The following is a 13177-nucleotide window of genomic DNA, read 5'->3' on the forward strand; positions in this document are numbered from 1 at the left end:
ACACGTAAAATGCCGAATGATTTAGGCTCCCTCGAGCCGTGAAGCGGTACGCATTCAATCGACGCGACGTTATCACAGGAATTGCGGAAAATAAAGCTTGTATTTCTAAATTACATTTTATTCTCTGAGTCATGAAATTTCACCTAGATTACAATGAGCATCTAAAACGGTACTCGCGACGCATCTCGGTGAGATATTCCTTTCTAGAGCGGAATAACGTTAGCCAGTAGTGTGGCTTCAGGACGAGGTAAAACGAAGCGAGAGATTGCCACGGAAAGAGGGGATTATTAGCATCTCAATAAGAAGGAGAAACACCGTTTGACTGTAACAAGGCACATGAATGCTCGACTAATATCCGTCGCGGTTCACATAGCCGCACTATAATTCTGTCGCCAGAAATTGCTCGAACAATGTCGTTACTCTCTTCTTGACCACAGTTCTAAATGTACGGTATCCGGATTAAAATCATGGCTTTCAAGTGGTTTGCAGGGTGGAAGTAGAGGGACGGAAGTATGCTTACGATCATTTCATCGCATTATTCATTTACGAATCGTTTATGACAGTTAGCTGTGTGGTTTCGGGTTCTGGACAGCTAATGAAATGAATTTCAGATGGACAGATATCGATTTCCACCTTTTACAGTTTGCAAATTCGTTTGATTAAAATAGAACGACGGGTCTTTGCGTAACTTGCTGAATTTGTTAAATTTCTCCTGTTTTCTTTTATCGCATTATTGTAGGTCTATTGAGAAAACCAGACAATCGAAACGTTTTGTTAGATTTTACGAAGCTACGAAGCACCCATTTGCCTGCTGGAAGCATCCACGTGAATTTCCCAACCGATCTACGTTCTCCGGAACACAATGAAGCGATCGATAAACGAGGTGGTTGCCGCTATCGCGATAAATTCGCTTTTCCGTTTACGGTCGGATCTCCAAGTTAGCTCGTAAATACGAGACACGAAAACTTATGTGCGAAAATTCAACTACCTGCAAAATAGAGTGTTCAACGAGGTCCCTCGACCTATCGCACTCGCACGCGCTCACGGCTAATTGACCAAATTATTGCTGAAAAACAGGCTCCGTCTCGATTCAAATTCCTAACTCGAATCCAAGTACGAATTTAAATTCTCAGGACGAAAATTCAGATTTTCCAAAGCAAATGTAAATGTTATTCCACATCGGACGTGTAAAACTTCGATTCGCTACAATCCTCGGAGACAATTCCGAGAAACAATTCTTGGAATTTTCTAATTCCCAAGAGTATCTTTTGCAAGTAGGGTAATAACGCTTTTACCATAAGAGCATAAAGTTGCTAATTCACATGATTCCGGGTAGCACGATGATATTACCACGATAACAAATTTTATCTCGTCTTATTCCCTTTCCTACCCGAGTCCCTTCATTTTCTTACGAAATATTTTCTCGCCCGGATAGAAATTATTACGCGCGAAAAGCTTACTCTATCGCGTACGTAAAAATGGCCGGAACTGTAGGAGTCTGAGTAGAGCGCGCGCCCGCTCGCAGATATCAGCGAACATCCCTCGATTACGGCGAAAATTCCCGTCGGAAGCTCTTCGCGGTGGACTTTTATCCGAGTTTCAAGGTAAGCTCGTGTTTACAGTACGCCGCTGGGAGCCGTACGAATAAATAGAAGACGGGAAAAAGCCGAGTGAAACTCGGGAAAGCGGGATCCGGTCGTTTTCTGGACCGATTTCGTTTCGATGAGTTGTCGCTCGTCAACGTCAAAGCAAAGACCGTCAGGAGACACGTGGGCGAACAGCTGACGACCGATTTTACGTCACAGCCGCGTGACTCGTTAATTATCAGCAAACAAGCGATTAACAATTCCAAGCGTTCTTTGTCACGCGAACACGAGTGCGCGTTCGTGATTTCAACAGGAAAGAAAGCGACCAGGGAAATGAGATTTTACTCGAGATCATAGTTTGTTTGTTTAGAAATTAAAACGGAGAAATGAAGTCGGAGATGAATTTTAATGAGAAAGTTTCTTTCTCTTGTTTCTCTTTTGCGTCGAGCACGCGGAACATTGCGGCGGAAGAGCGTTTTTCATGAAATGATGTTTTCCTTTGCGCGCTAGGTTTTATGTTTTTAACCTACTGCGGTGAACTCGAGCGAATTGATACAGAAAAATCAAATTAAACCGTAACTAGTATGGTAGATATTATTTCATCATGTAAATGAAAATATTCATAAATTTCCTCTTAAGCGAAAGATTGCAGACTCCAACAGATGCAACAACAATTCTGAGATTTGTATTACGTTTCTGAAGGGAATCTCCGATTTACAAACAAGTCAATTTGAGTAGCCGTTTCGACGAAGAGATTACTGGCATTTGTATCGTAATAAACTTCCCTGCGGCTTCGTAATTACTTCAGTCCTTGTACTTCTTACCGTGATCTTTAAGGCGGACTTCGTTGCAAGTCGTTGGAAAACGTTACCAGGAAACGGTCGTACCGCGATTTCTTTATCTTTACAAAGCTTATAACCAAGCGTCTACCCGCCAATGGTTTCACCGAGGCTGCGTTCGATTTACCATGGCACGCTGATCAATGACGATTTTTCCGCGAAGAAATGGGTCGCGCGCGCGACTCGAGAAAACTCGACACTCGGCATTCACTGACGTAATCCCCGAAGTATGTTTAACCTCGTCGATTTGATCGTTCGCCGGTTACACAATTTAAAATCCTCGATAAAGTTGGCATGATACTCTTCTGATCGAGAATGGCGAGAGCGATTTTTCAACACCAGAGCCGCCAAACCAGTCAAAACGAATCGTTTTTGATAAAATATAGCGTTAAAATTTGCAAACTTCGTGGTTGCGAGCAGAGAACTTTAGACGTTTAAAATCACAGTGACGAATTCGAACACTGGCTGACATCAGCGTTGACTGAAATCGCAAGGTAAGATTTTTGCTTGTCGACTCGAGGGAATCGATACTTGAAGGGAGACAAAACCACATATCTCGTGCAACGGTACGACGCGGAAACGATTCGGCAGACGATTTTATTTACGACGCTATTCCGCGGTCGTCCACCGAGAGGCGAAAGATTTTACTTACATTTTATGTAGGTCGTGCCGATTTCACCGTAATCGCCTTTAGATCGCTGATTTTATAGGGGCAGATCGCGGCCATCGCAGTGAGTTCCCCTGCCCGTTCCTCCCCGACAACAAAATTTATTTCAGCGCAGCTAACGGCGAATAAAACGCTACAAGCCTGTTTTCCAATAAAATTCCCAATCGTTAATATACTCGATTAATGCCATATAAATTTTCCCACGCGCTTGTTTAATCAAGGACCTTGCAATTTTCAAGTTCTGCACGAGTAAAGAAGAACCACTCTTATTTTTCCAAACGAAGGGAGTTTGCTTCGAAAGTTTCAAATTTATTATTCAAACTAGAAAAGTACGAATTTCCGCGCCGACGAAACGTCCAATCAGCTCCAAAGCCTGTTTCACGAAAAGTCTCGTAAAGCGAGTTAACATTATCGGCAAGGATCAGCGAGCACGCGTTCAGTTTCCGCGATCCTTTCCATCCCGAACTTAATAATCTCCAGCCGATGGAAACGCGCGGCTTTTGCCGCAGGGTTTACGTTCTAGCGAGAATTTTCGGAAAAATTGAGAGCGTCGCGGCGCTCGTAATGCTACTCGTCGAACGCGGTTGCATTGTGCTCGTTTTATGCGCGGTGTCACGTGCGGATAAATGGACGCATTCTGAAATAAAAGTCGGCGTTCGTGTGGCCGAACGACGAGAAGCGGGCACGAAAACTGGGGAAAAATCGGGGATGCCGCTCGTTGCTTGTATCTTCCGTATCTTTATTATTTCGAGCCTTTATTGTTGGAATTTCATGGGACCTGTTAGTTAGACCGAAAAGGACGAACGTATTCGGACGAGAATTTATCACTCCTCGGGGACGACAGGCTAAAGCGGCCCCGGAAAGTATTTCACTGTCTAAACGGTGCGTCGCTAATGCTGATAAAATGAACGTACGAGCGTCGCGTCTTTCATATTTGATAGAAGATAGCGGTATCATGGTGTTATTAAACCATACCTCGGCAAGAAGCTGGCGCAAAACGTTGCTGAATAATTAACAAGGCTCGGCCGACTAACGAGAACTTGGACAGAAAATTGTGCGCCAGTTGTGCCAGCCACCTCTCCTCCCACCAACGACACCGAAATTCTCCGGTGCAAGCCCTCGTTGCACTCGTTACAATTGCACCCTGGTGTATAATGCAAAGAGTCGGCTTGTTGTAAACTGCGTTTGGAACTAGTGACGCGACAAAGCGTCGTTGAATACCTATTTCTTCTTTTACTTTATTCGCTGAAACTTTGTGGAATTTAGTGGAAATTTATGCGCAAGTGGGATAGGTCGGCAGACGAAGACTACGAATAGGAAGCAGATTTAGACGCTGGCAGTCAGACCAAGAGTTGAACGAATTTAACTAGAACTAGAAGTGGAATAGGTCGACAGGTAAAGACCACGAGATGCAAGTAGATTCTGACGCTGGTAATCGGACAAGCACGGTACTGCACGTGAAATAAGGACGATATTTCCATACTTGTAATAAATGGCACGTTCGCCGGATAATTTAATATTATGTACTTTGATGTCTACGTTGATCGATCGATTCTTATTTAGATACGAATGCAGTAGAAAGTTGCAATGTAAACAGTGGTTGCACGAGACACGAAATACTTTCGATCTAGAAACCTTTCGATTCGAGCAAATACAATGCAAAAAACATGGACGAGTTGTAGACTCACATGGCTGATTCGACGACTCGAGAAGCACGGGAGAAACTCGTGTTAACGATAAATCTAGTTGCTGGTGTAGGAAGTCGTAAATCTCTTAGGCACACGGCGAAAGAAATGAAAATCATAGTTCGATACTTTCTACTCGATAGAGTTCCTCTTCGTTTAGATCCCGCCGGCTTCCTATTCACGCTCAGCTGCTTCGCTCTCCTACTCTCCTCGTCCACACTCCGCCGTAAATTCGATCAGAGTAGCGGCATAATTGCAGGATTGGATGCGCGCGCGAGCGCGTGTGGTTTCATCGCGCGAACGTTTCACGCGGTAAGAATCCTACCCGAAAATTCGACTAACGACGAGAAGCAAGTCTAAACGAAGCAGTCGACGCTGCAAATTAAATACATAGTCTGTGTGGAGGATACGGCCAAACAGGATTCGGAAGCTTTTACCGGCTGGTGCAAACTTTGCTTGGGTAATTTGCAGGAGCGGGCTTGAAAAACCGATGAAAATCGGATGAAAAGAGGATGGAAAATTCTGTCGTTGATCCACGAGGATAATTCAAAGGAGAGAGATTTTGTTGTCTCGCGTAAATACAGTGACTCGCGAAAGTAGAAACCTATAATACATTATGCGAAACATTTCGAGATTTCATTGGCGTTGTAACGAGACCTCGCGATCGTCGATTATTTTCTTAAGCTTTTAAACAAATTTGTCTACGTACAGGGAAGCTACAAAACATTTATTATAAATATAGATCTCAAATTACAAGAATCACAAAAATGTTTAAACCGCCACTCGGATTGTATGCGAAGATTGTTTCATTAAATATACAATTACGATAAATATATCCTACAACGTTATAGTTTTTTATGGTAAGTGTTCAAATATTCTCGTGATCCACTGTAAGTGGACTCCAGAGGGTTTCGTGGCTGGAAGAGTGCCTAGAGTTAAGCTTAAGAGGATCTGTCCGCCCTGGGAGTAAAGAGTAGGCGTGTTCGTGTGGGTAGAATAAGGGAATATTTTCAGGAACCATCGGTCGACCCGAGTTGCCATGAAGAGGCTATTTGGTAAACTGACCAACCAAGTGTGCTTGTAATGCAACCGTGTGCAATTAGTGGCGCAATTGTTTGGCATGACTAAGCGTACGAGGAAAAGGAAAGATCACGAGAGCGTTAATTTTTGAATCATTATCATCTATAACAGGTTGAGCAAACGTACAATTGTACGACAACGAGAAAAGTTTCCGATAAAAACGGCCAATCGTTGGAGGACACGTTCGCCGATACGCAGAGCAGATTCGACGGAATTTCGCGTTCGGGTTTCACAGAAAGGAAGCCACGGAATGCGTAACACGATCGTCGTCGGAGACTGGTTGCTTTTTCAACCGCATTTCACTTTCAAATACCTGGGATTCCTGAATCGCGCGAAACCAGTGACGTCTTTGACCAGTTCGCGGATATCAAGTCGAAGTTTCCTATACGTTTGACCACCAACTGCTCTTAAAAATCCCCGGACCGGCTTCGATTCTCGGCCAACGCGGTTTTCGCACTGCCGTACGGGCTTTCGAAATTCCCAATATTCTTCGGACCATTCAACCACATCGAGGTGGTCGTGTGAGAAAGTGTAGGAAAATCGAGACTTCACAAGCACCAGGATATTCCAACGCGACTCGATTAAGTATGAATCAGAATATTATTACAAGAAAATCTTCCAAATTGCACTATTACGACGCACAACTAGCTCACGTTCACTCTCCCACGATCTAGTGTTGCACTGCACCACGTTCAACACAACGAAAAGACGTAGCACGGAAAGTCCTTCGACCTAACAACGGTCTCGCTAGCTCGAACACTGAATGCACTTCGACGATAACCAGGCGTTAATCACGAAACGCAAACTCCGAACGAAGAACCACACAGATCGGCCTTGAAACTGTTGAAAGAACGCAGTAACCATTGGTCACGTGATAGGACGAAACGATCGCGGGAAAGAAATCGATTTCTCGCGAGGTACGTCAGGCTCTCGCGACGACGATGGACCCGGCTCCACGCTAACCTCGAATGTTGTCCAATGCCTCTCTCTCTCGGTCGGCGACTCGTACGCTGCCCGATACAATCTATTTACGAGTAAAAGCACTCGCGTTGCATGCCAACGCGCGGCGGGCACTGGCGTGTGCCGCGGACACGAGCACCGGAGGGACAAGTTTTCGCCACGCACGTGTACCGAATCGAGACGATGACACATCGATGAATCATAGCGAGTCGCGATTTGATGGTCGTTGCTGAACATGTAATATTTGCAGATCGAATTCGTGGCAAGATCATGCTTCGTCTTCCGAGGAATTAATTAGGCGAATGAATATTCCATGTTTATAGACGCTTGTAAGAAATGCTGATCAATATGCAGGTGATTTTTTGGAGATACACGCAGAGATACTATAGAGAGATTTACGAGCGAATGTTAATATCTCGGGGCTTGAACCTACACATTAAAATCAATAAAAAGACGTCATATGCACGCATGTATTTATAATAAAAAAAAAGTATTTATTTTCCTGTGCAAATTCACTCTCTGAGACCATTGACACCAATTTGACGAATTCATTTGATCAATTTATCAACCAGAATATATTAAACCCATCGAAATATATTAAATTATGGATTTAATCAATTTATGAACCAGCCTGTATAGCATGTTCCTCGAAGTGTTCTAAATAAAACACGAAGGTATTCTTACAGTTGCTCCCTGCCAACAGACATTATTCTGGACTCGCGAGAGCGCACCTATGAAAATTCCACTTCGTAACATTAACGATACTCGAAATAAACCGTCTTCGTCCGTGCCATACAAACCCGAGCTCCGTGCACCCGGACACAAGACGAAGTGTACGCGATGAAATTTAGGAGAACGCCCGCCACGATGCACTTAGGGTATCTTTAAATATTCTACGAACGTTCTTTCGGCGATGCAACGGGAGAACGTCGTGGAAAGCCATAGAGTAACCGTGTACTCGCGCGAGGTACGCGCTCTGCTTGCGGTCGACTTTCCCGCACGCTCTTCAACGTCGAAGTTCACCGGTCTGAGACGTGGGCGAACCGCGCGGCGCCCACCTACGTGTCTCGTTCGCGACTTCCACTAACCTAGGCCAACGTTTGCTCGCGTCCTGAAGCTGGCCCCGCGTCTAAACGCCTTCTTCGAGCCGCACACGCAGCTCGCCCCGTCTCCGGACGATTTGTCCGCGTCGACGTCAGTCTCGTCGACGGGCGAAACGTTTCAACGACGACGTGCAGACCTCGCTGAAATATCGAGAGTACCCGCTGCTTCGATGCAAGTCGGGTTAATGAGCGTTTGGAATTTTGAGGTGAACGATCGAGAAGATTTCTGAGATTTATGCCACGCGTTGCTTTAGGCTGTTTTGGTTAAGGTACGAATGGCGAGCGAGTGGAAACGCCGCGGCTGATTGACGAGATGCTTCGACGTTTCTCGTTTAGCTTCGATGTTTCTTCTTCAGCTTCGATACTTCCTGCTTAGCTTCGAGGAATTTTGTCAAGAATTATGTATCGTAACGTTGAATCCGCGAAATCTAACGAGGAACAGTCGGGACTAAAGTGCATGGAAGTTGGTGAAAGGATGAGAACAAATTGCGAGTCGTGGAGTGACGAGGGTCGGTTTTACTGCCGGAAATGTAAAAATATTTTTCTAGAAAATGCACTATGCATTTTACAATTTTCAGATCACGACAAATTGCTGTATAGTCTTCTCGTTGCTTGTAATCAGAAAAATTCAATGATTATATCTTAGTGGCTAACAGGACGGTTTCTCGTGTCCGATCGTAAAATTACATTAAACTGAGAAAGTTAACGGAAACGAATTTATCGCGTTTTCCTCTTATAATCTACGTATGCTTAATTCTCGCATCGAATGAAAAATGAGACATAGCACGCACTTTTCCACCGGCTTATTCCGGGATGATTCTTGCGAGAGGTGCAAATCGAGTGCGAACAAAGCCGCTTTCATTCAACGTTCGTCACTCGCGGAAGCGCGTAAATTTATCTTGACGCGTCCTGGCGACGTTTATGCTTCTACGCAGTGGAAGCCCGGTTATTGACAGAAGTAGCGAGCATTTGTTGGCCTTTCGTTTTATTTTCCAACCCCTTCTCTTTTTTTTTTGTAAGAGCGAAAGAAAGAACTCGAGTACGTTTCGGAACGAGCAAACAGCAATAACGAGCCACGATGTATACACTCGGTTGCCTTTTTGCCCCAGCTTTGCAATGGATACCACTCCGAGCGTACGAAGACGTTTCTATTTTCGAGCAGCGTCGCGTCAGTCCGTTTCCGCGACTGGCTGTGTTTTACTTGCTCGAGTTTCGCTTCTTTGACTCTATGCCGAATTATCGAGCACACAGGGAATCGTTATCGCCAATTACAGCTTGCGAACCTTTTTCGTGCTACTTTCGAGTTTAATTACGAAAGAATCGTAAAAAGTAACGAGAACGAGTGAATGTTAAACGTTCGAGGAAACTCGAGATGGAGCAAAAAGTCCGATATTTTAGGAGAAATTTCCTCATATTTTCCGATAAAGAGCTTAAATCGACCAGAAGGAAGAAGAATGTGTGCAATAATCTGAGAAATGTGTGATAAATGTAATATTATAATCACCTACGACGATATATATGATGCTGAAGCTGTTCTTAGTGGAATTTTTAATGTCACAGACTTTGCCTACTTGTTCGTTTCCGCGAACTATTAAACAAGAATACGGCAGACAGCGGGAACAGCGTCTAGTTCTATTAAAAGCGACATTTTACAGCGGGCCACGTGATTCACAATGTTCCCGGAAATAAAGGTGATATGCAAATGCGGGAATAGCATAGTTATTCTCGCGCACGGCCGCGCCCCTTCCTTCCTCCTCCTCTCTTCGTTACGTCGCGATAAATATTTCCGTGAATTCCACCAGAGTGTTCGTTGTATGCGCCGAATAAAGGGAGACAGAGGCGGGGGATTAAAGACAAATATCGATTGGGAAAGATATGGGAAAAGAGCGAAGCGATGGATTCTAATCGCCAACTGTACGTACACCTCCTCGATTTTGCATCGTAGCAATTCCATATCCCAAAGCAAAAAGCACCTTCCTACAAGCGAAACCTGTCGCGAAAACTTCCTGTATAAGCCATATAACGCTTTCTACGTTTCGATTCGAATTTTCCAGCGATGCTCTTCCGATTTGCGTAACAGGATCCCGTTGAGAATGCGCGGCGATATGGCCGGGTACACGTGAGTCCCGCGGGACGAAAACCTGGCGACTTACCTTTTTCACTAGCGAAAACGCGTTATTGCACACGATGCACGCGTCAGTCGAAGAGATTCGCGTCGCGACGAACGAGCTCTATTTGATGCGACGCGTGAACCAAAGATTCTATCAATTTTTGACCGGAGATGTTTGTACCTGCGTCCGCTCGAACATGTTCAGACACAGAAGAAACGACACGAATTTTTTAAACGAAGAAGAATTCGATGAGAAAATTTTAGCATCTTGAAGGTGGAATTTTTATGGAGACGCTACCGCTTTCGAGACGCGGTCGAAACAATCTTCCTTATAAATAATCATTAGCCGAAGTTATGGTTCGTTAGGGGCGACGGCGGAAAGAAACAAAATCCAGCCACCCCTTGCAGTGATGCATAATGCCTGGGGAGAGAAATAGCTTGAGAGAAAGAGAGAGAGAGAAAGAGAGAGAGAGAGAGAACGATCTTGAATTTCATTAGCGAGTATCATCGTTTAGGCTGTCTCTAATCGACATCCTTTGACCTCGTATTTATGCAAATGAACCGTAAGGATGCCTTCCAGGCGGAAGAAAATTATCGATGGCTTCGTTTCCGCCGTTGGGAAATTATCTCGCCCACTGGATCATCGGGTTCGACGAACGCAATTTTCCTGCACGATGAATCTCCTATGCAGCCACTCTTTCTTTTCGTCGAAATAACAAAATCTAGTAGAAATCCTATTCAAGAAGTTATTTTTCAAAACACTTCACGAAAGAATTGCGTCCGGCTTTCCACGAATAAAGAAACCGGCAAGAGAGAAAAGTTGAACAAAAAACTTGTCAAATGCTAAAAAAGGATTTAATCGAAGAGTTTGCAGTTCCAACGTTTAAATTGTATTTTCATTGAAAGAGAAGGAGAGGAGTGTAAAGGTAACACGTTTCGAAAAGTAATTTGATTTCCATTGATTTTCTGTTATACCGCCGAGTTGCTGCTTTAGTTCTCAAAATTTCACAATTTCTGTCAAAGGAATGCCCGTTCAATTATTACGAACAATCGCTTTGTATGTAATCCAGCAAACTTTATGAACGTAAGCACGTTGATCGCGTGATTGCTCGCTTGGTCGCCTGGCGTTCATGGCGTTGACTCGTTTGTGAGATGTTCGTTGCGAAATTACGCGCGGTAGTAGTCGAAGCGGGCGGCGGAAATCGCGTGGAACATGGCCGCGGTTTCTCACGTATGCGCGCGCGTTTCCAATTAAACGTAGATCAATGCCGATGTCGCCGTGTTCGTAATTGATATAACGTGCAGGAGCAACGTTATCGCGCGACCATTCGTACTTATCGGCCGCTGCCAATCACCACTTTCATCCGGGTCGTGTCACCTGTCCAGTTTTCTACAGGACCAGATTACAGGATCTTTCGACCTCGGCCAGGAATATCTTCGACAATCGAGATTCCTATTTCTCCTTGTCGAGAAATTTATCACTCGAACAGATATCGATAGCAAATCACAGAATTGCTGGTTTCGCAATTTGCGCTATTTTTAAATGAAACGAAACCGGTAGCTCGTAAGAATTTGTCGAATATTTCTATTTCGATAAACAGTCAGAGGAAAATTGCGCGTCGTGTTAAAAATGAAAAAGAAGCTAAAGCAACACCGTGAGTTTCCACGCGAGACGAAAAAGAAAGACTCGCTCACCGTGGCGGTTAAATAGCGTGGCTTTAATTGTAAATTTAATCAACCGTCTGCGCTTGAAATTGGAATTAAAATTGATAAGCTTCTTTCTCCGAGTGCAATTGCGTTTTTCTCGAAAATCGTACGCTAGGAAAGGTCAGCAACGTGGAACGAGGAAACAATGAAGCGAGAAGGGTGAAAATTAGGTTTGGTTAGGAAAAATGCTTCTACTCATTCCGGTTATTTCAATGTAATTTACTGCTAAAACAATTTTATGCTAACGTAGCTCCGGTGTAGATGGATGCTAGACGGTGATGTTTCCTTCGAACATCTTCGTTCTATCTGTAATGACGAAACGATCGATACACACGACCATCGGTAACTATTATCACTGCAATCGATGAACGTATAGCTTGCTCTGTCGCCTATCGTACGAGATTACTGTTCAAACAACAGGTGGTTCTGAAAACGGCAATTAATCGAAGGAGGTTATAATTTACGCTCGTCGACAGGTTTTTGCTCTTCCCTGGCCTCTTACTTTGTGCCCTCGCGAGAACAAGAAAACGAAGGAAATTATTAATCATCTCTTCGATAGTTCTTCGATCTTCGACGTCGTAACGATCGATCTTCCAAAATGAAGCATCAAAATGAAAATATCAAAGATGTGCAGGATATTTCTCGAGGAAGCGGATACAGTGCGTCGCGTTAATTTCAGCAAAGGTCTTTCGCCAGGCGAATAAATCTGTCAGCGAGTGAAATGGGCCAGAGGAAACGCGTTTCCTTTGAAATCTCCGAGAGAGACACGAGGAGGGCGGCGAAAATTGTCAAACGATTCGGAATGGATCAGAATCGCGAGCAGCCACATATGAATCGATGTCGTACGACGAGATCGAGTTATATACCGGCCAGGCAAAAACAAGGCGAACACGACGTGGTTACTGGCAAACAGCCGTGAATTGAAATTCCAAACCGCCGGATCGTTACTCGCGTATTTCTAGTCATCGCGATCTCCTCAAAATACATAAGCGGAACCGTGTATAAAAGCTTAGAGAAACGCGAAGACCCGAGGAAAGGTTGTCGAGTGGATAAAACTATCGATACGTTACACACGTTACAGCCACGTGTCTAATGTGGTGGTGCTTCCCATTTTCCGCAGAAATAAGGAACCGTCTAGACGAGCCTAGGTTCGATATCCTCCTGTAGAACCCCATTCTTTTCTCTATAATAATAGTCGATCGCGTAAAACCTCGCGTACGTAAACGTAAATCGCGCGGTGCTTCCATTATTATGCGACAAGTGGATGTACGTGAAATTTGTCTATCCCTTCTACTTATTTTCTTAGGACGGTATCGTTAAAATTCATCCACTTGTAATGGACATTTAAAATCGCGCACTGTATTAGCATATTCGATTTTCTTTCCATAACAGAAACGAATAGCAGATAATAAAAAAATCATTGATCGAAGACTTCCTCGT

At 44.2% G+C, this 13177-nt stretch overlaps 1 protein-coding gene across 5 annotated transcripts in view; it reads right to left on the reverse strand.

Moving 5' to 3' along the window:
- Positions 1–13177, reverse strand: part of LOC117207611 — a 121219-nt gene that overhangs the window by 66728 nt on the left and 41314 nt on the right. Inside the window, exon 1 of one of the 5 annotated variants that reach the window (XM_033447989.1) lies at positions 6171–6863. The exons of the other annotated variants lie outside the window; for them this stretch is intronic. The gene's annotated coding sequence lies outside the window, so the exon portion shown is untranslated. Of the gene's footprint in view, positions 1–6170; positions 6864–13177 lie in introns of those variants that run through there. 5 annotated transcript variants of the gene reach the window in all.

This window comes from Bombus bifarius, unplaced genomic scaffold (genome assembly GCF_011952205.1).
Source record: "Bombus bifarius isolate JDL3187 unplaced genomic scaffold, Bbif_JDL3187 scf7180000008039, whole genome shotgun sequence".
Lineage (NCBI taxonomy): Eukaryota > Metazoa > Arthropoda > Insecta > Hymenoptera > Apidae > Bombus > Bombus bifarius.